Source organism: Pinus tabuliformis, chromosome 2_2 (assembly GCF_031772625.1).
Source record: "Pinus tabuliformis cultivar Carrire ecotype Pingquan chromosome 2_2, CPIR1, whole genome shotgun sequence".
Taxonomy (NCBI): Eukaryota; Viridiplantae; Streptophyta; class Pinopsida; order Pinales; family Pinaceae; genus Pinus; species Pinus tabuliformis.
In genome coordinates, this window is record NC_142300.1 from 728,204,807 (window position 1) to 728,232,276 (window position 27,470).

A 27,470-nucleotide genomic window follows, 5' to 3' on the forward strand; every position below is an offset into this window, starting at 1 on the left:
ATGATGCATAAGTTATGAAAAATGAAGGATTGAGCAAGGGTAGTTAGGCCAAATGAGCCCAAAATGTTACCAAATTTGGAGCTCATCATCACCCCCCCAGCTAAAATGATTGCTCATCCCTGAGCAACTAATCCAGCTCCTCATCCTTCATTGCTTTCACCGCCACTCTCACATCCCAGGCTTCTGAAGTAGTATCCTCCTCACTGGCATGGAACCCAGCCTTCCTTTCCACCTCTTCCCTCTGCTTATGCTCGTCTTTTTCTGTGCTGCCTTCCATCAATCCTAAAAGCAAAGGTGGGTTTAGCTTGAGGCCAATCCAGTTGGCTTGGATGTTCTGTATGGACTTCTTGTAGAGGGGTACCCGTACTAGAGCTTCCCTCATTCGAGTTGGAGTGTGATATTCCCTGATTTTGAGGCTGTGGGACAATGTGTTCCATCAGCGGGTGCAAGCATGAACACAGTTGTCCCCTAATAGTCGCTCCATATCCTCGAAATGTGCTATAGCCTGAGCCTGCTGATCCATGTATTTCAATAAAGCTTTAGGGTTGGTGGCTAAGTGTTGGTGAGCTGATATCAATGCAGTGGGATCCCCTGGCTCTGCTCTAATCAACAGTGGCTCATGTAACTCTCGGTTCATGACCTCTTTGACCTCTGCTGCTCTCTTTTCTTCATGGTTCAACCATGAGGCCAATGCCATCAACTGCATATCTCCTACGACTGTGTTGGGATCCCATGAAGTCACATTAGGAAGGGCCAAATTATGGAGATAAAACTCCGATAGTTTGGCCTTGTCCTCTGATGAACTGCTATTGCATAACTCTGTGAATTGCTGGGGGTCTTGGATTTGGGAGATACCCCTATGTGCCAATGCATTTATTTGGAGTTGCAGCCACTGGTCCTGTAGGTATAGGCCATAAGATTTGGCCGGTTGTCTACATTGTAGAGCATCCATGGCCCAACTGGCCATGCAGGCCAGTTGTGCCTCTTTTTGCTGCAACTGCTGTTTGAGAGCTTGTATCTCGATTTGTGCTTGTAGTTCCCTTTCCTGTAGATGCAAGGTTAGCTTCCCAAGACCAACTTGCAGTCCTTCCTTGCCTTGAGGTTCTGCTGTAGTGTCCCCCGATGACGTGCCCCTTTCTTTCCTCTGTTCCTGTAGCTGCAGTTTGAGTTTCTCATTCTCTTCCTGTAGGAATACCCGCTGGCAGTTTCCCACGTGTTTGGCCATCGCTAATTCTCTTCGTGCCTCCTTGAGTTGTTCCTCCAAGGGGCCTATATCTGCCACTCCTTTTGATTTAGCTATCTTCATCCACGCGTGGGTTCTCACTCTTTCTTCCTCCAACGCAAGGAAAAGCAACACTGTGAATTTCTGTGGAATAATTTTTCCAGCCTCCAAAAAGTTATAATACGAGCTCAAGCTTGGCTGGGGACTAGGTTCCGGAATATGCTCTACCTCCTCTTCCCTCGGTGGCTCTACTCCGTCTTCCCTAAGTGGTGATGTGGCTGCCTCTCCCTCCATTCTTTCTGTCTCCTTGAGCCTGGCCAATGTTTCCTGTAGAACGGCCTCGGCATCCTGTAGCGGGGTTTTTGAAGCCAACCTGTCCATTCTCTCCTTCCAAGCAGTTGTCTTTGGGCTCCCTCGCTCATAAGTGACTGATATTTTTGAGGGGGACCTCTCCCTTGGTGAGGTAGGGGTGTCTTCTATGGTAATTGGGCTGCTGGATGGGGGTTGGGGCCTGCCTGTTTTGATTCTCACACTTCTCCTGGCTTTGAAATACAGAGGTATCTCCCTCTTTCGTTTTTCCTTCGGCTTGGGAGGGGTACTAAGGGTGGCAGCACGCTGCTGCCTCCCTTGCAAGGATTTCGGCTGTCTTCTCCTTCTGTTTTCCTTTCTTAGGACTTCCTGTAGAAAGCCCTGTAGCGGCTGATTTCTGGCTTCCTGTAGAAGCCGTTTTTGATTTTCCTGTAGAAACAGGTGGCACCGTTTTAGCCTGTTTGACTGAGGGTGCTTTGTCTTTTGACTTTGCTGAGGCTGCTTTCGAGGTGCCTTCACTGACGTGGACTTGTTCAGTCCTTTCCACCCTACTCTGTAACCTTTTCTCCCTGGGTGTCAATGTGGGTTTGTCATCCTCTGTTTCGGCAACCTGGTGTTTCTCTTGTTTCCCCTTTTGTTCTTTCTTTGGTGCCTTGGCCATGGTTTCTTGGCCTTTTCCTTTCTTCTCTGTTTGTATTGGTTCCTTCTCCTCGCTTCTGGAGGAAGTGAGCTCCTCGGCGAACATTTTGATGTCGCCATCCTTAGTCAAATTTCGAAAGGCTTCCCACGAGAGAGGGACAGTGTATGTGTGGAGTGCATCCTCCACGAGGAGCTTAATGAGCCCATGATGGGCTACCTGGTCTGGCATGCCCTCTCGTAATTTGGTGGCACATTCAGTCATGGACTGCAGGAGGAAGTAGGGAATACTTAGCTTGTTTTCTGAAGGTAGGTCCATCTAGTGCCTAAGTTCTGTGAGCAGCCGGAAATGGTACCCATATACGATGCTGAATCCTTCTTCGCTCGTGATATATTTCATAATTTGGAGGCTGACATCACTCCAGAGCGGATGTAGGCTAGCTCTGCGAACCCCGTTCTTATCCTCTGAGAATTGCTCCTCCGGCAGAAAGAACTCCTTTTTAGCCTTCTGGCCTAGTTTTCTCTCCTCCTTATCCCACGGTACCCCCATTGGGAGATCAGTGACTATGCTGATGAACTGTGGGGTGAGTCTGAGATTCAAACCTCTGAAATTGACAACGGCCAGCGTTTTTGATTTTGGCTTCAAAGCTCGCAGGAATTCCTCTGCCACCTCATCATCGTAACCTTGAAGCTTGTCGCAGAACGACATCCATCATGCACGAGAAAACAGGTCTACCACCTTAGGGTTTTCCCGTAGCTTCTTTGAGTCTGTCGGTTCCTTCCTAATGAACCCACTCGGCATGGTGAAAGCTTGCTGTGTTAGCCGGAGGTGGCTGGCGCGTATCAAAAGATGGGCCTTTGGGATTTCTTTAGATAGAGTGCAGAATTACGCCTCTTTCAAGCACACGGTTCGTGAATTCACAACTATCTCCAGGTGAGCCTTGACAGGGGCTCAATTACGAACCAAATCCTGTAGAAAACCCCGCATATACACTTCGACGACAATTCTCATGCAGAAGGAAGACGACGCTTGCAAATTTATGCGCAGACTGTAGTTCTACTTTTTTAGGACGTCGACTTCGCCACCCTTCAAACCAATTGCATGGGAGGACCAGGTTCAGGCTTACCTCTTCCAATTCGCCACCTTTGACGTGAATAGATTGATTTCCTCTGTAGCGGTGAGCTTCCTGTAGCGCAGCTTCCTGTAGAAGTCGCGCACGGGTTCTGGAGAGCGTGTCAGTGGTTCTGGGCCTTCTGTGCAACCACCAGACGTTTGAACAAGCCGAGGACTCGGAGTAACAGGCTTCAGGGAATTTCGGACGCTTACTCGACTGCAAAGCGGTTGATGATAAATGAGTGGAGTGCCATACACGATCTAGCCGGTGGATTTGAATCCCTGCGGAACTCGTGGCGCGGGGGTGAGCTGTCCCTGCCGGACCGTTGGATGACGTCACCTATTATCATTCCACTGTAAGTCTGCCTGACCGCCGCATCATTCCCTGCATATCTACCGCCGCCATTTCTGTTAGATCGCCGCTTCTCCCTGACTGGACGCTTCCCACGTGTCCATTTCCTGTCTTGCTTGACACAACCAACACTTTCCGAATCTGACGAGACCATCGGACTGGTCGTGGTGGCCAGTTGAATGGCTACCCGACTGGCTCAACCCATTCATTTTCATACTCGCAAACATTTTAGAGCATTGTTCATGTAATTTGACGAAAAAGGGTGAGGCACTTACCTGTGTGGCCGCGACGTTATTTTCAGGCTTCAGGACGAGGGTGACGGATCCGCTTGCTGCTGCTTCATGCACAGGCACGGGGGTTCCTTCTTGCCGACTGCTGCTGGTTACGAGACTTGTTACCTGGCTGCGGATGGTGCATGTGCCCGCTCTATGTGTTGCAGGTGCCTTCATGGTGTACGCTCTAGCTGGATGAACTGCTACAGGATTCCTGTAGGATATCCTGTAGCCGTTTCTCCTCCTCGGGTGCATGCCGAAACGGTGGAGACGGTGGCATCACGGTCACGGTCGCAGGGTCCTCGGGTGGCTTTGATGAGTAGCGCATGGGGCCTCTGCATAGCTTTATTCCATTTGAGAATTGTTTCTTCTAAGAATCCAACGTTCTGATTTGACTATGCAGGTATTTCCATTGCATGGCAACAGGGGTGGTAGAAGGAGGCGATAGTAGTGGGTGATGGAGAAAAACATTGGCTTGCATGCCTCCATATTGGACCTCGGGCTTCAAATCCTCCCACAGAGTAGGTCCTGGGCCGTCCAAAGATTCTACAGGAAGTTTCCTGTAGAAATACAGAACTTCCTGTAGAAAGTCCTGTAGCTTCTTGTAGAAGGCTAAACTGTGATCAAATCATGCCCAGACCTTGGAAGAGATGAGTGTTTCTAGAGGGAGTGCTGGTGAGGTCACTTGGTAGCATAGTAGGGACCCTTGTCCTTGAGTTGAGGGGCCTCTTTTCCTGCATGGAATACTTGCAACCTGCATGAATTGTCAAATCTTGAACCTGTTTTCCCTGTTCCTTTTTTTTTTTTTTTGAAAGACAGCAGGGGCGGCTCCGTGAGGTTTTCACCCTTACCATCTACCTTGAGCGCCTCAGAGAGGTTTTCACCCAAGGGTCTTTTTTCAAACATTTTCAGAAAGACAGCAGGGACGCCTCAATGAGGTTTTCACCCCTACCATCTGCCTTGGGAGCCTCAGAAAGGTTTTCACCCAAGGATCTTTATTACATACATATTTTTTTTTTTTTTTGAGATGTTCAGGGTATGCCCAAAACAGAGGCAAAACCCTTCTCTCTGACCAACACTGATTTTTCCACAGTTTTGATGAATTCTTGCCTTGAAAGAGGTTTTCTATAGATCCTTAGTCGATGCCCATTGACGAGCATGGGGATGGCCTCCTCATCAATGGTCCGAATAAGAACAGACCCGTTATCATTACATTTTTCCACTGCATATGGTCCCAGCCATCTGGTTCTCAGTTTCCCCTTGAAATCCTTATGCCTGGAATCGTACAACAGTGCCCAATCTCCCGCTGAAATTGCTTGTCATTGAGGTGTTGGTCATGCCATACCTTCCTCTGAAGTTGAACCACTTCTGAGTGGAGAAGGGCCTGCATTCGGTGCTCGTCCAATCCATTCAGCTGCAATAACCTTTCTTGTTGGGCATGGCTGAGATCCAGGTCCAGCTGAGCCGCCATCCTCAAGGTGTTGTACTCGAACACAATTGACAGCAAAGCTCTCTTCCCATAGACCAGCTCATAAGGTGTGAAGCCGGTTGTGGTCTTCCAGGTGGTGTTGTAAGCCCATGTGGCCTCAACCAAGCGATCTTCCCAATCTTTTCTACTGCTGCTCACCACCTTTGTCAAGATCCCTTCCAATGCTCTATTGGTAACTTCCACCTGCCCATTTGCTTGAGGATGATAGGGGGTGGAAGTCCTATGCTTGATTTTGTGATGAGCGAGTAAGTCTTCAATTAAGTTGGAGGTGAACTGGCTTCCTTGATCGGTGACTAGCTCTCTTGGGTAGCCAAATTTGTAGAAGATGTTTTCTCTTAAGAACTCGGCCACCTTTTCTTCTATCGCTGCTTTGATTGCCTTGGTTTCTGCCCACTTTGTCAGGTAGTCTGTGCACACAATGATGTAAGACCTTTGCCTCGAAGGAGGATTGATTGGACCCACAAAATCCATACCCCACTTCTCAAATGGCTCAAGAGTCACTTGAGGTTGGAGAGGCATTTCGTCCCTTGGAGTCGGTTTTCCCATCCTTTGGCATCGGTCACATTGGATGATATACCTTCTGACATCTTGATGAAGCGTGGGCCAATAGTAGCCTGCCTGTAGGATTTTGAAGGCAGTCCTTTTGGCTGCAAAATGTCCTCCACAAGGCCCGTCATGACAGGTTAGGAGGATATCAAAGACTTCCTCCTCCCTTACACAACGCCTTAAGATCTGATCGGGGCCAAGCTTGAACAGGTTGCCCCCAATCCAAGTGAATGAGGCACTCTTCCTTACGATCCTGCTCTTCTCTCTTGAGGATAGGTGCGGAGGGAACTGTGTTGAGACAAGGTAGTTTGCTATATCAGCAAACCATGGAGAGAGTACTGAGATAGCAAACAGATGTTCATCTGGCATCTGGTCATCCACTGTTCCATCCTCACCTGCAGGTAAATCCAATCTAGACAAAAAGTCAGCAACAACATTTTCTTTACCTGGTTTGTCAACGATAGTCAAATCAAACTGCTGCAACAAAAGTAACCATCTAATAATACGAGCATTCACATCTGGTTTATTCATTAAATATCTAATTGCAGCATGATCCGTATGTACAAATGTTTGATAGCCAGTGATATAATGTCGGACTTGTTCAGTGCATGGACCACGGCCAAGAATTCTTTCTCAGTTACGGTATATTTCAGTTCTGCCTTGGATAAGTTTTTGCTGACAAAGTATATGGCGTATGGAAGTTTTTGTTCAACTTGTCCTAAGGCTGCCCCTATGGCTTTGTTCGAGGCATCAGTGTGGATGTGGAAATGTAGGGCCCAATTTGGACCTCTCAAGATTGGGGCAGACACCAACTTATCCTTTAATTCGTTCAGAGCCTTTTGACAATCGTCAGTCCATTTAAACTCAACATCTTTTGCCAAGAGGCTAAACAATGGCGAGGCTAGCTTACTGAAGTCTTTAATGAATCTCCTATAATACCCTGCTAACCCTAAGAAACTTCGAACATCTCTTACCTTCTGAGGAGGTGGAACCTTCTTGATGAGAGCAATTTTGTTAGGATCCACCTGTAACCCTTGGCGAGAAATGGTATGTCCTAGCACGGTCCCTTCAGTCATCAAGAATTCACACTTTTCAGGACTAAGGGACAGGTTCATCTCAATGCACTTGGTTAGGACTTTTCCTAGATTGGACAATGCTTCCTGGAAGTTGGACCCATAAGGAGTGAAGTCATCCATATAGATTTCCACCGAATCATGGACCAGCTCAGAAAAGATGCTCAAGATGGCTCTTTGGAAGGTGGCAGGAGCATTGCATAGTCCAAAGGGAAGAACTCGGTAAGCAAAGGTACCCCAAGGACAAGTGAAGGTGGTCTTATCTTGGTCTTCCGGGCTGATTTGGATCTGGTTATACCCGCTAAACCCATCTAGGAAAGAGAAAAACTTCTTTCCCGCCAGTCCATCCAACACTTGATCTATGAAGGGTAGAGGAAAGTGGTCTTTCTTGGTGGCTTTGTTCAGTTCTCGGTAGTCCACACAGATTCTCCACTTCCCGTTTTTCTTGGGAACCAACACCAGAGGGGACACCCATTTGCTATCCGAGATGGGGTAAATGAATCCGGCATCCAACAGCTTTTGCAATTCTTCCTTGACGATATCCTTAAGGGCTGGATTCATTCTCCTTTGAGGTTGCCTAACTGGTTTACAATCTTCTTTGATGTAGATGTGATGGGTACAGACCGAAGGATGGACTCCTTTCATCTCCTTATAGCTCCAAGCAAAAGCATCTAGATGACTGGCCAACAGACTACACAGCTCCTTTTCCTAGGAAGGAGATAGGGAGGAGCTGATCTTTAACATTCTCTCGGGGCCGAACTCCACATTTTTGACTCTGGGAGTGACTGGGTTGGTCACACAAAGGTCCACTAAGGTGCTGGCTTGGGCATCCTCCACCAATTCCTCTAAGGACAATGCACTGGGAGGTGGATTCTGAATCAAGGTCTCAATCAAATCATCTTCGGTTGGGAGGCCTCCCCTAGTGGTGTCTAGGGTGCACAAGGGTGCTGAGTACACCTCATCCTCTTCTCCTTCCTCCAACCACAGTGGTAAGTCATGCTCTAATAAGGGTTGGGCAGGAGGGTACAGGACTAGTTTCTTGGACATAGGACCATTTTTGATGGTCATGTTTCCTGCACGACAGCTTATGTAAGCATCTGCAGTGGCTAACCAAGGCCTTCCCAAAATAAGGGGGTATCCGGTAAGCTTTGCCTTTGGTTGCAGAACCAAGAAGTCTGCAGGGTACTCCCAAGAGTCAACAGAGACCAAGACATCCTCTACAATCCCTTCGGGAGTCACGGTGGAGCGATCTGCTAGTTGTAGGACTGTCGAGGTCTTTCTCAAGGAACCCTGAAGGTTGAGTTTGAGCATGGTATCTCCGGTCATCACATTAATGGCAGCCCCCAGATCAATCAATGCGTGTGGTATGATGGTGCCATTGATGTGGACATCAACTACAGGACTCCCAGGATCCAAATACTTTGGGCATATTACTTGCCCCAACATAAGATCAGACAGTTGTCCTATGACATTGATGGTTGAAGCGTCTCTTTTTCGCCTGCCTGGGTGTCTGAAACACTTTTCCTTAACCATTTTGTTGTATATCGGTACATCTTTGATGGCTTGGAGAAGTGGTATTCTCACACACAACTGTTTGAGTTCTCCCAGAAGCTCATCCTCCTCTGGGTTGGGTTGTGTGGTGGCCGTTAGTCTCTCAGGAAAGGGTGGAATGGCTTTTGGTTCACTTTCCTGTTTATCTTCCTTGTCCTCTGGGGGAGGAGGTTGGCGATTCGGAAGAGTCTTTCCAGATCGCAGGTTGATCTCCTGGATCTCCACAGCATAGGTAGGGCATGATGTTTCCCCAGTATATACCTGCTGGGCCTATCGATTGTTGGGGTTCGGGTTTGGTTGAGCAGGCATTTGGGGTTGCCTTGGAGGAGCAGGAGGTAATGGTTGTGGTTGAGCTGGTGGTGGAGGCAAAATGGCGGGAGGAGTATTGTACTGGGGCCTCCACCCCGGTTGAGGTGCATTCCACTGAGGTTGTGGCTGGGCATGTGAGTGAAACGAATGAGTAGTGGGCTGAGTATGGTACTGAGGCGGGTAAGACCATGGAGGAGGCACAGACCAGGAAGGATGAGCAGGGGGACCCCAGGAAGGCATAGGAGCAGATTGGTTGGGACTATAATAAGCTTGGGGTGTCCCTTGCATCCCCTGTTGGTAAGGTCTAGGTCCATGTGGCCTCCTTTGGTTGAGGAAGTAGAGAGGTTCAGTGGGCGCTTCTGTCCCTTGGTACATGGCTTTAAGCCCAGGTAAGGTTGGACATTGGTTTGTGGGGTGGTCCTCCTCACAAACAAAACACACCTCAACCGAATGTAATGGGCACTCGTTCTTAGGGTGCTTCCTTGTACACCTAGGGCAGAAGATAGCCAAAGCCCTCTCAGCTTCCTCTTTCTTCTGCTGGATTCGGAATGTATCAAGTTGCATGGCGATGGTCTGTCTCACCTCACTCTTGAGGTCCTATAATTGATTTGCAAACTCATGTTTAGAGAAAGGAATACTAGCTGAGAGGAGGTTTCCTCTACCTCTTTTCCGGGCTGCCCTAGAGTGGTTTCTAAACACAGTCTTTATATCCTCATAAGGTAGTTGGTAAATATCTCCTCCAGCTAGAATGTGAAGGGTATCTAAGAGGTCTTCAGGGACTCCTCGGAGCAGGACCAACTTGAGAGATTCAGGGTCAAGTGTGCACCTGGCCCGTTTATAGCTAAGTTGGAACCTTTCCTCGTATTCTTCTAAGGAATCATCATTCCCCATGGTCATCCAAAAGATTTCTCCCTTGGCTTCCTTGGACCTACAGTAGTCCCGGTATTTGGTATTGAAAGCTTGCTGCATCTGGGCCCAAGTGGTGATACTGTTCCTAGGTAAGCCCATGAACCAGCGTAATGCTGCTTCCTTAAGGGTAGAGGGGAAGAGTTTCAGTTTCTGCTCATCTTCGGTATAGTCATAGGTTCGACAAAGGACGACAAACTCAAACAGGAAGGTATCAGGGTCTTCAGTAGTCAGTCCATGGAAGTGAGGTAAAGTGAAGGGCTTATGTTCTTTATTTTCATGTCTCCATTGGTCTCTCAGATGGGGAAGGCACCTTCTATTCTCTCATCTTCTCCCCTATTGTCAGCCATGGCTTCAGATGGAGTGTTCTCTAACTCTTCTTCTGTTATAGGATCTTCGTATATCTCAGGAGGCTCGCCTATAGGTTCTTCTGGATCACTGTCACCAAAGAAGAGAGAAGGGTGACTCAGTGACGTGGTGGGGGTGTTGGGTAAGAATTTTCCTGTTTTATCTCGATTTCTACGAGGCATGAAATGGAAAGACTTTTGATTGCTTTTGTTCTTTTTTCTGGTACCTGCAAAACTAAAACAGATTGAACTGCAATTAACTATCTTGCTGAAATGGAAATGCGGAATTGAAATGAAAACATGAAAGAACTAATCTATTTTGCTCAAATGAAATTGCAGGAATGAAATGCTAGGCTACGCTTGCGGAATTGAAATGCTAATCTACGCTTGCAGAAATGAAATTGCGGAATTGAAATGTTAATCTATGAAAGCAGGAAATGTCTATGCTACTTTTGCGGAAAGGAAATTGCAGAATGGAAATGAAATAAACTACTTAGCAGAAGGCGAGAATAGGAAAATAGAAGAAAAGCAACAATCACCAATACTCTGACGCTTCCCTGGCAACGGCGCCAAAAAGGATGGTGGGCTCCAGTATTGTAGCAATAATGCTACAACTCCTGAAGCTTCCTTCTTTAATTTTATCAACCCGGTAGTTCGTAACAAACTTGGAAGCGACGGTGCTGTATGCACAAGTACTAGCTCTTGCCGCAGCTGTCACTTGGTCAGCTGGCACAAGTCTGCTAGGGGCTTAAGCCAACTTCTATGAGCTCTTAGAAGAAGCCTTTTAACTGTTGGACAAAAGCTAACTTAAAGGAATCTAATCTACTTGCGGAAAGAAACTGAAAGCCAACAAGAAACGCAAACCCTAGCAAACCCTAATTCTACCAGCTAGTCCTACTGATGCAAAGATGGGAATGCAAACTACTGAAAGAGATGCCATTACTTCTATGAAGGTAAGATGCATGTGTCTAGACTACTTCTACCTGAAGAAAACATCTTTTTGTATTTTTGAATAAGTTATTTAGAATTATCATGCATGTGCTTTTAACTGGCTTTTTACTGTGCAGAGGCGGATCACGGAGGAGAAATGCTTGGAAGAGGTCGGGAAGGCTCAGAGAGGGTCTAAGGAGTCCCTAACATCCTTCCAGAGAGTTTCACAAAGTTTGGCTGCCAAGAAACCGCGTTTATGAGCTTCTACAGGAAGTCTGCAGGGGTTCTACAGGATGTTTCAGAATTTCTACAGGATGTTTAGCAATTCCTACAGGATGTTCTACGATTGGATTTTGGATGATGGGTGAGTGGAAGAGGCTGCATGGATGGATAGGGAGGTAGGAGAGGGGTTTGTAATGACTTAGTGACAGAGAGATGAGATGATGAGAGGGTGTGTAAAGCTAGTTTGTCTTAAAGAGGGCAGAGGGAATGGAAGGCCAAAAAGGTAGGATGACGTGGGCAGTAGAGTAGTTGTGAGACGAGGGGTCTAATTTGGAGATGAGCAGTTGGCCTGGACGAAGCTTAGATGGACGAGAGAGTGATGGAGATGCACTGCACAGTGTAAACTGAACCAAATCATCCACGTCCTGCACATAATCAAAATATTACTAATATATCCTAACTGTTAATGAAACCAATGAACAACAACGTTATTTCTAAAGAGAACCATGTATGGTACTGAAGCAAAGAAACATTCCAAGAGGTCTGAGCGCATGGATAACTTTTACAAGTGAAAATATTGCACCAAAGATTGCATGAGTACACAAACTAGTGTTTTTTGTTGGGTAGCACTGTCTGCAATTCCAGCCCCTAGAAAGAGGTGAAAATGAGAGTGCAGGCAACCCTTTTCTAGAACTCTTATCAATTCTAATCTCTTTACTCTATTCTAGACATCTGAAGCAACTCTATCTTCTAACAATGACCTACTTAACCACACCACGAAATCTAACTCAACAAACTGCGTTTCAAATGCATGTAAAGAAAACCATATTGCTGAAAGGAAAGATATCAATACAAAATAAGGAGGCCCTAGGCTCTCAGGTTGGGCCCAACCCTGAGAGCTATGGCTCCTTTAGAAACTCAGAGCTGAGATCAAATCTGACTGCTTCTCATTAAAAAATAATAATCATAAGTCAAAAGGTATGCCAATGATGGCTACAAAAGAGAAAAAACAGAGCTGGCAGCTCGTAGTGCAGAATGTGCAACAGTTTTTCAAAAAGTCCTTTTCGAAGGCTGAAGCCTTATCATTTATACATCACGAGGCCCCAAGCTAGCCTCCTAAATCTATGGGACTTGGCTGACCAAACTGGGAGTGAACAGCTGCTTCCACAAAATCTGTTTGGCTGCCTTTTAGATCCGGTTGTGGTGGCTTTTGGAGCTCGGAGTTGGGGGTGAAGATCCCGAGGAAGGCTATTTAATGCCGTGGAAAACCCTCCTACGAATCCTCAACCCCATCTTGGTTGTCTCCCAGCCCTTATCTGCTCAGTTTTGCTCCAACATGTGTCAAAAAACCTGAAATGAGCACGTGTTAGCCACCTAGGAATAGTGACTGCCCTTATTCGTACAAATGACATAAACATACTAAAAAATGATGCATAAGTTATGAAAAATGAAGGATTGAGTAAGGGTAGTTAGGCCAAATGAGCCCAAAATGTTACCAAATTTGGGGCTCATGAGCAAGTACAAGCGTTGCCTGTTGTATGCCAACCTCAGGTTTCTCAGGTTGTAATGCAACAACCTCTTGTCCCTATGACTCAACCACAATCACCAACTAGTGGAATGACACAGGCCCAAATGGGTACAATTACCCCTCATCTTGGTCAAATGGTCAGTGTTGGACAACAGCACATGGCTTCGCAAGCATGGCTAGTGCAATACCAACAAGTATACCAAGGATCTGAGCAACAAATCTTTGCAAATAATGGGCAGCCGTATATTCAAAATGGTCAAAATCAACTATTCTACAATGGTTATGCCCATCAACCTTACCAAATTTACCAGCATCAAATGCATTATGCTGGTATGCAAAGACCAACTACTCAGGCCATTCCATCCTATCCTGGGTATGCTTCGCCAAACCTGAATGAACAGTTACCCTTCGTGGCAACTTTAGAGTTACCAGATCTAAATTGGCTAATGAATGATCCAATTGCTTACGCCCCTTGGTGCCCAACGATTTCGCATAAACTTCCCTCAGATATTCCTAAATTTAATGGAAATCCGGGTGAAGACCCGTCGAATCATGTGATGACATTTCATCTGTGGTGTTCATCAAACACCCTAAACGATGATTCAATTAGGTTTCGCCTTTTTCAGAGGACGTTAACAGGTCCGGCAGAAAAATGCTATATCGAGTTACCCAGAGCTTCGTTTGACAACTTCAGTGCCCTAGCCACAACCTTTTTAACCCATTTTCAGTTACCGATAAGGTACGAAACGGGAACAAAACTTCTTACCAATTTCAAGCAAACAACGACCACTCACATATCCGATCATATTCATGAGTGGCGACATCGTCGCAAAATGGTAAAAACGTATGTTCCTGATCAACTTTTAGCTGAATGGTTTATTAAGTCATTATTACCTTCCATTACAGAAGATGTGGCAAAAGGAGGAGTTGTCACTGAAGAGCAAGTTATTGCTCGATCGCAATATTTAGACTTGATTTATACTCAGTCTGGCACGCTCTACGATAAAATCCCTGACGCTCCCAAACCGGAATTTTCCGTCCCTCCTCCTAAATCGAACAATGACTCTCATGCCGGCGATGGCGTGATTGGTACAACAGACACGAAATCGACAAAGGCTACATCTAAAAAGGCCCGTAAGATTTCCAGTCAAAATGCAAAAGAAGAACTTCTCGCCTCGGAAGTAAATGCCGTCTCGACTGATAAAGGCAAAGAAACCAAGCAACCAGGAGGCAAGAAGAAAAACAAAGGGAAGAAGAAGAAACAGGAGGAATCATCACCTGAAAAATCTTCCGCAAACCCTTCTGGAGATAAGAAACCAAGTCGTCCATGTCTAATATGTGATGAGGATCATTGGACAAGAGATTGTCCATATAAAGCTGAGCTTAGAAAATTCTTCAAGAATTCAAAAACCTCGGCGGTATTGACTGATCCGTTTCCAAATCCAAGAACAAATCTGGTTGCTAGTGAAAATGCTTCCTCGTCCCAAGTGTTGATGTTGTCGGTTTCAAAAAAGCAAAATGATGTTTTGATATCGACAAGGAATAAAGATTACGGGAATCCACAACTGTCGAACAACAAAGAAAAGGATCAACCTAGTAGTTCGACAACGCCTTCAACAGAAGTTGTGCCACCCATCATTCCAGAGCTAACAATATGTTATCACTCAGGTTATCCCTTGGCTCCTTAAGGGATACGGCTGAGGTAACCACAAACCAATCTTTGGACTGCAGGTCCTAGCCTACCTGCAATCAGAGAGGGCTCTCTCTTTATGATTTAGCTTTGTTGATGATGATTTTAGGCTAGTTATTGAGTACAAGGGGTTTTGTTTGAGTTTTGGTGGGAAGGATGATGCTTTCAAGTAGAGAGGCAGGGATAACATGAAAGTTTTAGAACCATTGGGCGTGGAGTCAAGGAGTAGGACTGCTGGTGCGTTTTCTTGGTCACAAGAAAGGAATATGGAGCAAGCTAGCTGCACATGAAACAATGATTCAAGCTTAAAAGGATGGAATGAGGGCTAAGGAATGAGAGGCAGTTAAGAATCTCTCATTCAGCTTAACAGAGGGAAGGTGAATGAGCTCTATCTAGGAGCAGTGAAGAATCCCTAGATAACTGTCAAACATGAGTGAATTAGGGGAAATATGAGCCACAGGGAATTCATATTCATTACTAATCCAGATGAAAACATAAAGAAACAGCAGAAACTGAGCATAGAGGGCAATTAAACCAAGTCTAAACTATTCATTCTTTCTGCTATTTTAGATGGTATATCAATGGAAAACAAAGGTAGGAAACACTTATTGAGTCATGTTGCAGCACAAGAATTCCATATTCATCCTTCAACCATTAAACACACAGCAAACAGTCATTCCTCCAAGATTTTGAGCAGTCTTTGATTAAGTAAAACATTAAGTATACAGAGCGAGTCTCTCTTGGAGCTATACAACCAACCAACCCCCTAAACAGTAAATTAGGGTGGTTTTATAAGTAGAATATCTACAAAACAGATCATAAAAGATTTGAAGAAATAAGTGTCTTTAACCTAACATATGCCTGAAATAAATGCAATAAAATATCTTCGAGCTGCGTTGGGGGCGGCTGTATCAAAAAGAGTTAATGTGTTGTTTTTATGGCTCTGTGCTGATCACTTAGCCATAACTGTGCTTTGGGTTTTGATCCCTGCTCTTGAGTGGTTCTGAGGTGCATTAACTGTGATTTGAGAGTTTTGAAATAACTCCACCGATTTCTTTGACTTTGCTTGAGGCCTTCAATGTTCTCCTGCTTTGGAAATACGGATTTCCATTAAAAACATTTAACTGATACTCTTTGCCACTTCCTCTGATACTTTTCACTGAACCTGGGCTCTTTAATGTCTTCCGAATGCTTTAAACTGTCCCATCGACTTTTTATGGCTGCTGTTCGGCCCTCTGTTGCTTTAAAAACTGTCTTTGCCCCTTTTCTGAATCCTGCGCGAAGAAATTCTTGTCATTTTGCGACTTTTGGACCTGCTGGTGGCCGAGCCATGAAAGGGCTTTCCATTTTGGCCTATTTCCCTTAGCGATTAGCAATTAGCGCTAAGCGCTAATCGCACATCAAAAACTGCCTCGGTTTTTCATTCCGGGCATCCGTTGGTGCAGATTCGCGCTTCGCGCCTTTTTTGATGATGACGTTAGCAGTGGGTCCCAGTACGACGATGACGTGGCAGGGTGATGTCAGCATGGTGACATCAGCAATACGGTCGGTGACGTGGCGGTACGGTGGAGGTGATGACATGGTAGTACGGTGGCAGCAATGTGGCAATGACACGGTGGCAGGAGGCCGACGCAGGTTGATGACGTCATGGGGGAGATGTGGCGCCGATGTCACACAGGGGAGGGCGGTATCCGGTTTCATGTCGCACCGCTTTTGTGCAGAAGCGGTTTCGGAGGAGGGGGCTTTGCCATAGCCTGGAGGGCGACGCGTGGCGGGAGTACGACGCGAAAACCACCCATCTCCCGGACGCTAACCCTCGGCATGTCGGGGCACAAAAAGACCCACCCACCGTAGATCTTGGGCGTGCCAGATCTGACGGATGACGGGACAGACAAGGCGACGGAGGGTTAGGGACGGGGCCCGCGCGTATATAAAACAATATTTATGCCAAAAAGGGGGCTAAAAATTTGGTTAACGTGGGTTTTATGGGTTTGTAAGTGGGCGCGGGTGGTTATTAATTTGATCGAATATCAAATTAATCCCAAATGGAATGTATGCGCGGAGGATAGTGTAAAGTTTATGTGTGGGGGGGGGAAACTGTGGTTGTTAATTTAACCGAATGTCAAATTAACCCCGGGTTAGGACGCGGAAGGGCTAATGCCAAGCCCCAAATGAACTCAGCATTTCCCGGACTTAGGAAATATGGCTATAGTGCCAAAGGGAGGGGCTATTTAATATTTTTGGGGAGTTTTATAGCTTTTTTGTATAATAGGGGATGGGGAAATGATCTAGGGAGCTAGATAATAGAGTTAGGAGTTAATATGAATTTGTGAGGTGAAGTGTAGGGGGGAGGCTAAGTTTGTGAGCTGAAACTTAGACATAGGGAGTGAATGAACTGTGGAGACATGATTTTTACACAAGAAATGTGGCTTCTTTTCACAGAAGAAAGTCAAAGCTTGACTTGGTGCTTTACAAAAATGAAGTGATAACAGGACTGGTTGGGCAGATCCCAAGGTCCTCAAGGGGATGTTAGTGAGTGATTTGGGGAATGAGAAGAAGGGGGAGTTAGACATGCCTCGCTTGAGCTCCTCCAAAGGGGAATTGCCTTGCACTTGTGATCTGAATAGATATAACATTTGAAAACATGAAATGGATCACACAGCTTGATTCTGCAACCACAAAACTACTTACCCAACCTACTTACCTAGCATTTTTTCTTCTTTTTGCATGGGTGCACTTGGACTTGCAGACCCTGATTATTCCTTTTTCTTTTTGCTAACCTCCTATCTAAATCTACACTTATTTCTTCCAAGGGCCTAGATTAAGCAGTTGGGCTCCTTTGTTTATCTACCTATCTACAAATCTGCCAAGATTAAGCTGTTTGGATAGATAATGATTCTCTATATTCTAAAACAAGAAATTGAAACCTAGGGAGGCCAAGATTAAGCTGTTTGGCCTTCCTTTAATAGAAAATTATTCAAAAATGGTATAACTCATCAAAATTGGAATACAGCAGTGGCATTTAGACTGGCACACTTTCATGGCCTCTTCTTTGGCCTCTTTTGGAAATATGGAGCATTGCAGCATGCAAAGTATGACATATTTGACACTTTCAATTGTCAATCATGAAAGATGAACACCTGTTGCAACAGGAGGCTAACACAATAAAACCGCCAAAGGGAGTAGTACACAAGTCGACATTTAATCCTCGTGCCAGAGCAGCACAACATTATAATATAGTGGAAGATCTGGCCCAATCGCCATCCGCTATGTCGACACTTGAAGTACTACAAAATTTCCCATCCCAAAAGCAGGCTTTATTATCAGCTATAGGTGGGATAGACCCAAAGGATTCTAATCTTGTGTCCTTTAATCACAAAGGATATGATCCTCAGTTACCAGCTCAACTAGCTTTCCTCATTCAGGTGAAAGCCCTCAACAAAACTGTTCATAGAACAATTATTGATGAGGGGGCATCTACATGTATTATGTCGATGAGTTGCTGGAAAACTTTAGGATCTCCAACCTTGTCACGATCTTTGACGACATTAAAAGCATTTTATGGACGAACATATACCCCATATGGTATTCTAAGTAACTTGCAAGTTGAACTGGGGGGAAAACAATAGAAATAGATGTCGAAGTAATCGACGGAAACCTCGATTACAACATCCTACTGGGAAGACCATGGATATATGCTATGGCTATGGTTGTGTCGACCTACTTTAGGAAGATTGCATTTCCTTTCCAAGGAGGAATTACAATCGTCGACCAACAAACATTTCTCCCCAATAGTTCCCAAGTTACGGGAAGCATTCCAATGATCCATGGAAGCCCCCATTTGCTTCAAAATATCGGAGTAGGCCTACTAAAGGACCCTATATTAATGGGGACTTTTTCCCTCCCACCTCCAATCAATTTGGCGGAAGTAGCGACGGTAGGAACCTGCAATATGATATCTTTGATTCAAAAGATCTCAGAAAACGATATTAACATGGATCATTTGCAGGTATTGCCTCCAAACCCAATAGAAATATTGTAGCAATCAATGTTTTTGGCATGGGAAGCAAACCCAAATCAACGCTCATCAAGCGTTTGGATAGATAGGTCTAAGGAATATGACACCCCTTTAGATCCTTAGTCGCAAGTGCATCACACCGACGAAGGAATTGTTCAGTCAATGATAACTGACGGGGCGCCAGGGGAAGATTACCACCATCGTTCCAATCTTCTGGATTGTCAAGAAGATACTCCTGATGACCTTCATCATCCTTTAGTTTTTGATTTCCTATCAAATACTGTAAACACGGTGGATTCCGAGCGAAACCTGTCCAATATTGAAGAGATTATCGCCATAAATATTTCGACCAAAACAGATGTTGTAGAGAATATTTATGTTGGCAAATGTTGTTCTCCTTCAGAACTGGAAATATATAACGCTCTTTTTCGTGAATTCAGAGATGTCTTTTCTTGGTCATATGATGAAATGCCAGGCATTGACTCGAGTATAGTTGAACACGAAATAAAGATGTATCCAGATGTCAAACCAGTACGACAACGGATACGGCAGGTGCACCCCAAGAAAGCCGCTGCCATCAAGGCAGAAGTCGAGAAACTTCTCCATGCTAGTTTTATTTACCCGGTTCCTCTAACCGATTGGGTATCGAACATTGTTCCTGTAATGAAAAAACAAGGAAGAATTAGAGTATGCGTCGACTATAGGGATGTAAATCAAGCTTGTCCGAAAGAAAACTACCCTACACCCTTTATTGACCAAATAATTGATGAATGCGCCAGATGTGAAATCTTTTCATTTATGGACGGATTCTCTGGGTATAATCAAATAAATATCCGCCCACAGGACCAGTCAAAGACTGCATTTATTTGTCCATGGGGCACATTTGCATATCGCAAGTTACCCTTTGGTTTAAAGAACGTAGGGGCAACATTTCATAGGGCAATGAATTATACCTTCCATGACATCAAAAACATCATTCAACCATATCTCGACGATCTTCCGGATCATTCGCGAAAGCAGACCGATCATCCGCAACATTTAAGGGCAATATTTCTACGTTGCCGACACTACAAAATATGACTCAATCCACACAAATGTGTGTTCTGTGTCAGTTTTGGTCGTTTGCTTGGCTTTGTAGTCTCAAAGGATGGAATTCGTCTCGACCCATGTAAGGTTCAGGAAATCATAAATTTTCCTCCACCTTCAAATTTGCTTCAGATTCAGAAACTCCAAGGGAAAGCAAACTTTCTGAGGAGGTTCATTCCAAATTACGCCGAACTTGCTAAAGGTTATACACGTCTATTGAAAAAAGAAGTACCCTTCGTCTGGGATCAGGTCGCGCAAGCTTCCTTTGATGCTTTAAAAGAATCCCTAATGAAAGCATCATTAATGTACGCTCCTGATTATCAAAAATACTTTAACCTGTATTTGGCTGCAGCAGATACAACCATCGCAATGGTTTTAGTTCAAGAAGACAACGGAATTGAACATCCTATATATTATTTGAGTAGAAAATTAAATGATACAGAAAGTAAGTATTCCTATGTTGAAAAGCTAGCTCTCGCAGCTGTTCAAGCGATACAAAGATTTCGACACTATGTCCTCTTTCGAAAAACTACCATTTTCTCAGATTGCAACCCCATGACATATATATTGTCGCAACAGTTGCTGGGGGGCAAATATTCAAAATGGATAGCAATTCTTCAAGAGTTTGATTTGGAATTTGTAAAATCCAAATCAAAGAAATCCCTGGTTTTCGCGGAATTACTATGCGATCTCCCATTCGTCCAACGATGAACATCCGAAGAAGCCATCGTGGATGAATCTTTGTTTCTGATATCTTCAAGAAATCCATGGTATGGAGATATAATCATCTATCTCCAAACCCAAAAATATAGGTCTAATACCTCTCGCTCGGAACAAAAACTTATTCGATACCAATCAAAAGACTACATGATCGTCGATGATACACTTTATCGTCGTGGTGTCGATATAGTTCTGAGGAGGTGCCTCACCCATGAGGAGGCCAAAAAAGCCCTGAATGATTGCCATTCAGGCGCGTGTGGGGCATCAATCTGGTTAGACTGATGATTCTAGTAGAGCCATCATCCCTTAGGTTGGATGATTATCTGTGCAGTAATGATGTACATTTGATGTTTTTATTTTCCTGAATATATATCGCAGCCCAGATGGATGAAACTAGATCCGGGGTCTTCAATCTCGTTCGATCTTCACTCAAAGTACAAGTCGATCCATGTGAGAGATGTTCTAGAGTCGAACATGGAAAGACATTGCCTAATTAACAGCTAATGATGTAAGCTATTAACAGGCGCGAGAGGAATCATCGATAATGATGATGACCCTCAAGGTACTACAGTACAATTCACGTGGTGTGAATAAGGGACTTGGTGTCGAACACCACGCAAAATATTTCGGTTGAAGGCCATTGATGTAAACCTGTCGTCGGAAGTGAGAAACTTGCCATTGAGGCATGCAAGTTTCAAAGTACTGAAAGGGGTTGTTCCTAGATCGACTTCTTGGATAATGAGCTGATGTCGACAAGAAGCGATCCATCATAGGAGGGCCTTAGTGAATCCCACATCAATGACATGGAATGGAGCAAATGATTTTAATGGAGGTGAAAATGATCTGGTGATATAAGGTTCAGGATGGCAGTCATGAAATAGTGGAGCGTAAATGTATTACAGTGGGTGAGACACAGGTGAATTCTTTGAGCGATTTCTCTTGAACATATCGGTGACACTGACATGATGGATTGGTAGCGTTAACCCCAAATATGGATGGTGTGATGGACCCATGGTGATATGACCAGTGAACAGAACAATCCAACTCATCTCGGATGCAGAGTGAAAGTGTCATGTTCAAGAGCGACTTGCTATCAATAAAGTTTTTCAAGTTTTCTTCCCAATTTTTCCCCAGTCATTGCTGACCAGTACCTCTTTATTTTTGTCAAGCTTGAGGAGGATAACATATGCTTGTTCTATAATTTTCCCTTCGGGCAAACCCATCGCTATGTTTTAACGAGCCTAGTGATAATGAAACTCGTTCTTGTCTGTATGGACAAGTTTGTCGCTATTTGGTTTTAACGAGTTTAACGACAAGGATAACTCGGTCCTTTTCGATTTTAGAGAGTCTGAAAAAGGGACATAAAGAAAACTCCAATAATCCTTTTTCGTCATATAATCCCTTGAGTCCGAAAAAGTATAAAATAATACAAAAGGGATGAATTTTTGGTACTTTTAACGAGTCAAACAAAACAAGCACTCGATCTTTTTGTGTCATGATCCCTCAAGTCCAAAAAGATTAAAATATAAAGGAGGGATAGCACTTTCGGTCCCTTTAACGAGCTGGAGAGGCCAATTGCTCGGAAATCTTTTCATATTTTACAAGTCAATTGAAAAGAGCTTAAAGGAGAATCGTTTTTTGAGGAATGAGTGATAAATTCGGGTAACAGCTGATTCCAGTTAAGGTTTGGAATTTTCCAATCACGGCAGTGTCACAAGGATGACTAACAGGATCACTCTTCGCAGTTGTTCCTCAAAAAGGGTAAACAATCAAATGGATGTGAATGATCGGCCAATACAGAGTGGAGGTGATGATGAGAACACGACCAAGGCTTCAAAGGCATTCACGATGGTTATTTACCGGAAATTGGTTCATTTTTTAAATGAGCTTAAACTCTGGGGGAACATTTGCTCATTGCTTATGTTTATTTTTTAACGAGCTTGAATTCCACGTTAAAACTGCTCGATATAATGGTCATTGATTATTTTGGTTTTACCATTGACAACTTTGTTCCTTCAAAGGTTGTACTGCCTCTCATTTTACCATTTCATTTGAACTTTGGTTTGTTGGAGCTTTGGAGGTGTTTCCCCCTTGATTTTCACTAGCTGATTCCGGGAGATTCTGTGGACGATTCTCGGCGTCGTCTGGACCAGGTAGGAGCTAAACCTGAGCTCTTTAGTTTCATCCTTTCCTTACCAAATCAGGATCTTGACTCTTCTCTTGTTTTTTTCAGAGATTAATTGGAGCAAAATGCTTGTTACATGGCGAGAACGTGAGCATGAAGAAGAGGACATGCTTGCTTTACATGATCCAGTTACGGTAAATGCATTGCGGAACTGTGGCCTGTTCAAGTTTTTCCGCATCTCTTGCATGAGGCAACAAATCAACCTGTTGCAATATTTTCTCGATGCATGGGATCCTACCACCCAGGTGTTCCAGATTAGGGGCAAGTCCATCCCCTTGACTGTCGTGGACATCTATTTTTTGAACGGCTTATCGAGGTGGGGTGCCCCTATCTCATTATCAGGGTCGGCCCGTAGGGGTGAATCTGTGAGAGATTACATTCACAGGTATTGCAGAGAGGGATCTCAGCCGAGTAAGGACAACAAGATCATTATCCGAGATGTCACTGACAGGTCCCTGAGCACCATTCTGTTTACTTTTGCTAGACTGGTTGGTAGTGCGGCCCTTCACATGGCCAATAGGTCTTATATGTAGTATGCCTTGGAATGCCTTGAACCAAAGGTGTTCAACTGGTGTGATGCAGTACTCTCTGTGATGAAAGAACAACTGACCAAGGTGAAAAATGGAAGATTAAAGAACTCTGGATATGGTTCTATCTTGACAGCTTTCACCTTGGAAAAGATCCCGCTGATGCAGCCGCAGTATGTTTCACTTGGTTTACCTCCACCGATTGAGCCACGAATGCAGAGATGGGTCGACCTTATGGCCAGACATGCTGGTTAGTCCCAGGTTTCCTTTTCTGATACCTTTTTTGAGTGGTTCTACCGTCAGGAGATGGTTTTTTCCGAGTATCCATATGCTGGTATGGATTTCCAGGGTGATCCGGATTTGGTACTGCCTGTTGGTGAGCAGTGGGGTGTCATCGGTAAATTCTCTGACCATATATCCATTTATCATTTCTTTTATAATGTTCTTGTTCTTTCCTCTATCAGGACTAATCAAAACTCATGTGCTCATGCAGATGTTGGACCAGTTCGGCTAGTAGTACGTCTGAGAGTGCCAGCTGCCGCTCCAGCAGGAGAGGGTGTTGGAAGGGCTATCCTTCACGACCTTGATGTGGTTGAGACTCTTTCAACATTGTAGGATCAGGTCGAAGGCCTTACTCTTGGTATTCCGGACGTGAGGACCGACGAGCTGCCCCTGAGGTTGCAGCGACATACTACCGGCGTACCGAGTCGGTGGACTAGGCTTTTACGCATGATTGCATAAGCGGTGACTTGTTATCACCAGCATCATTAGACTAGGGCACCCCCTAGCGTTTTGAGTTTTGGGTCATTTGACCAATTTTGTCTTGGTTACAGAACATTATGTGTAAACCATAAACAATTATATATATATTTTTGATTTTCGGAGTTTTATTTTGGTTAAGTTACATGATCCTGATGCAAATACTGATGAAATGCTTCTTTTTATAAATGTTGCAAATGTCTATCTAACACATAATTTTCCAATGAGTCTGTTAATGTGTTTAAGTTTCTGGAAATATGCTGATATTGAATAAAATCAAATTGTCTTTCCCAAATCTTGACCCTTAGGAACATGCAATAGATAGCTGGATTTCGGACGGAGTAGATACCAATGAGTTGTAGTATGATGAGCTGTGAGTCTAGCCTGACGATAAGTTGGCTTATGCCATGTGTGATGGCATTAGAGAGAAGTTCTAGCAAAGCACTATATTCAGCGATATTATTTGTTTACCGACCAATACATACCCCTCTGAAACTTACTAACTCGCCGCTTGGATAAAAAATGGCCCAGGCTGCAGAAGATAGGTTCCGCGAACTACGACTCGCTCCGTCGGCATATCCAACAAAATATTCCAATAGGTTCGACATCTGCGACAAATGTAAAAAGTGGATTACTTGACCAAAACAATTACCCTTAGCGAAAACAAAAATGTAACAAAAGCATATGGGTTACTACACTGAATCATGCGTAGTAACGCTTAAGGTACAACCCGTTACGGGGTTGCGCCAGTGGAATCCTGTCATAATCCATTAACTTGTAGGCTCCTTTTGCTAATACCCGTTTAAAAATATAGGGGCCCATCCACAAAGAATTGAATTTACCTGCTCCCAATTTATCGGACTCCTGGTTGTAAAGTAAGACCAAGTCACCTTTTGAGAAGACAAGGGGTTTGACATTTTTGTCGAACTGCACCTTGACTCGTTTCTTATGGGCTTCGTTAGCCAAAGCGGAATCACGATGGGTTTCATCCAATTGGATTAGTTCCAAGAAACGAGCCTCCTCTTCTGAAGTTCCGGGGAGAAGGTCGACTGCGAGTTTGAGGGACGAGATTTCACACTGAACTGGTAAGATTGCTTCTAGGCCATACACCAGTTGAAAAGGTGTGAACCCGGTTGCATTCCTTACCGATGTTCGGTATGCCCACAAGGCTGAGTACAGGATCAGGTGCCAACTCCTTTTGTGGACTCCAATCATCCTTTGCAGCATCCGCTTCAGGACTTTGTTGATTGCTTCAACTTGTCCATTGGCCTGTGGGTAATATGGAGTAGAGCTGTCATGGGACAACCCCAATTTTGTAGCCAATTCGACCATCATGTGATTGCGAAAATGCGATCCATGATCTGTGACTATAGCCTGTGGAACGCCAAATCTGGCGACTACATGATTGAAAAATAAAAGGGTAGTTGTTTCACTAGTGTTATCTAATGTAGGCATCGCCTCGGCCCATTTGGTAAAATAGTCTACTGCGACTATGACGTACCCATGGCCCCCCGGTCGAGGTGGGGTTACATGTCATGAAATAAATGCCCCATTTGGCGAATGGCCCGATAGAAACTATCGGTTGCAAAGGTGCGGGTGGTTTTCTGGTTTTGCTATCGAAAATTTGACATGCATGGCAACTCCTGACTGTGGTTATGCAATCTTTGAACATTTTTGGCCAGAAGTATCCTGCTCGTAAATTTTTTTGCACCGTAGAGTAACTAGATTGATGCCCCCCACACGCGCCTGAATGGCAATCATTCAGGGCTTTTTCGGCCTCCTCATGGGTGAAGCACCTCCTCAGAACTGTATCGACACCACGATGATAAAGTGTGTCACCGACAATCATGTAGTCTTTTGATTGGTATCGATTACGTTTTTGTTCTGAGCGAGAGGTATTAGACCTATATTTTTGGGTTTGGAGATAGATGATTATATCTCCATACCATGGATTGCTTGAAGATATCAGAAACAAAGATTCATCCACGATGGCTTCTTCGGATGTTTCATCGTTGGACGACGATGGGTGATCGCATAGTAATTCCGCGAAAACCAGGGATTTCTTTGATTTTGATTTTACAAATTCCAGATCAAACTCTTGAAGAATTGCTATCCATTTTGAATATTTGTCCCCCAACAACTGTCATGACAATATATATGTCATGGGGTTGCAATCTGATAAAATGGTAGTTTTTAGAAAGAGGACATAGTGTCGAAATCTTTGTATTGCTTGAACAGCTGCGAGAGCTAGCTTTTCAACATAGGAATACTTACTTTCTGTATCATTTAAGTTTCTACTCAAATAATATATAGGATGTTCAATTTCGTTGTCTTCTTCAAATAAAACCATTGCGATGGTTGTATCTGCTGCAGCCAGATACAGGTTAAAGTCCTTTTGATAATCAGGAGCGTACATTAATGATGCTTTCATTAGGGATTCTTTTAAAGCATCAAAGGAATCTTGCGCGACCTGATCCCAGACGAAGGGTACTTCTTTTTTCAATAGACGTGTATAACCTTTAGCAAGTTCAGCGTAATTTGGAATGAACCTCCTCAGAAAGTTTTCTTTCCCTTGGAGTCTCTGAATCTGAAGCAAATTTGAAGGTGGAGGCAAATTTATGATTGCCTGAACCTTACATGGGTCGAGACGAATTCCGTCCTTTGAGACTACAAAGCCAAGCAAATGACCAAAAATGACACAGAACACACATTTGTGTGGATTGAGTCGTATTTTGTAGTGTCCGCAACGTAGAAATATTGCCCTTAAATGCTGCGGATGATCGGTCCGCTTTCGCGAATGAGCTGGAAGATCGTCAAGATATGGTTGAACGATGTTTTTGATGGTTACACTTAGACAATTATCTATCTTATGTACATGAAAATTAATTTATAAAGCTGATCATGGGAATGCCCGCCTCAGCTAGATATGAAAATATTATGAAGATAATGTATTGTATTGTATCTTATTACAGGTCGCTTTCCAGCTTGCAAAAACTTCAGATCCTCATGATAAAGCATTTCACCCGACATCTAAAAATTAACGACCTCATGCTTTAGGGGGCAACTGTTATAGACATTTTTGGGCACTGCAACCCCGATCATAAATTTCCATAAACCAAGGGCTCTTAAGTCCCTAAAAGTGTTGTTCCGACCTCTAAAAGAACAAGGTCAACTGATTACATCTTCTCCCAGAAGTTCTCCATGAAAAACTACTCAGAACTAGTCAGAACTGGACCATCTCACTTGCTCCATGGTCAAAGTGCACTGAATCCCACCTAAATACACACGAGAGGTGCGATGCATCTTGAAAAGCCCTTCTATGGGGTGCGATGGGCGAGAGTGGACAAATGGCAGGGTCAATCTGCAAGGTGCAGGATCATGGAATCTTCTAGAAACTTTTCCTGTGACACTTGCCTCTCTGCATTCGCCCAGGGATGAGTAAGAGATCATCAATATTCAAGTGGAATCAAGAACTATCAGAGAGAGGACACTAATCAAATCTCAAAAGCTGACTCACCCCCCTTGCAAAAATCTATATATGGATTCCTCATCCCAAAGATCCAGAGGCTGGAATTTTGTATCTTGTAAGGAAGTGCTGCTGTTTTCTTGGTGCAACATCATAGTGTTGGGTGATCTAAGATTTTCATGAGGTGAAGAAGGGCTTTCTTGCTGAGAGGAT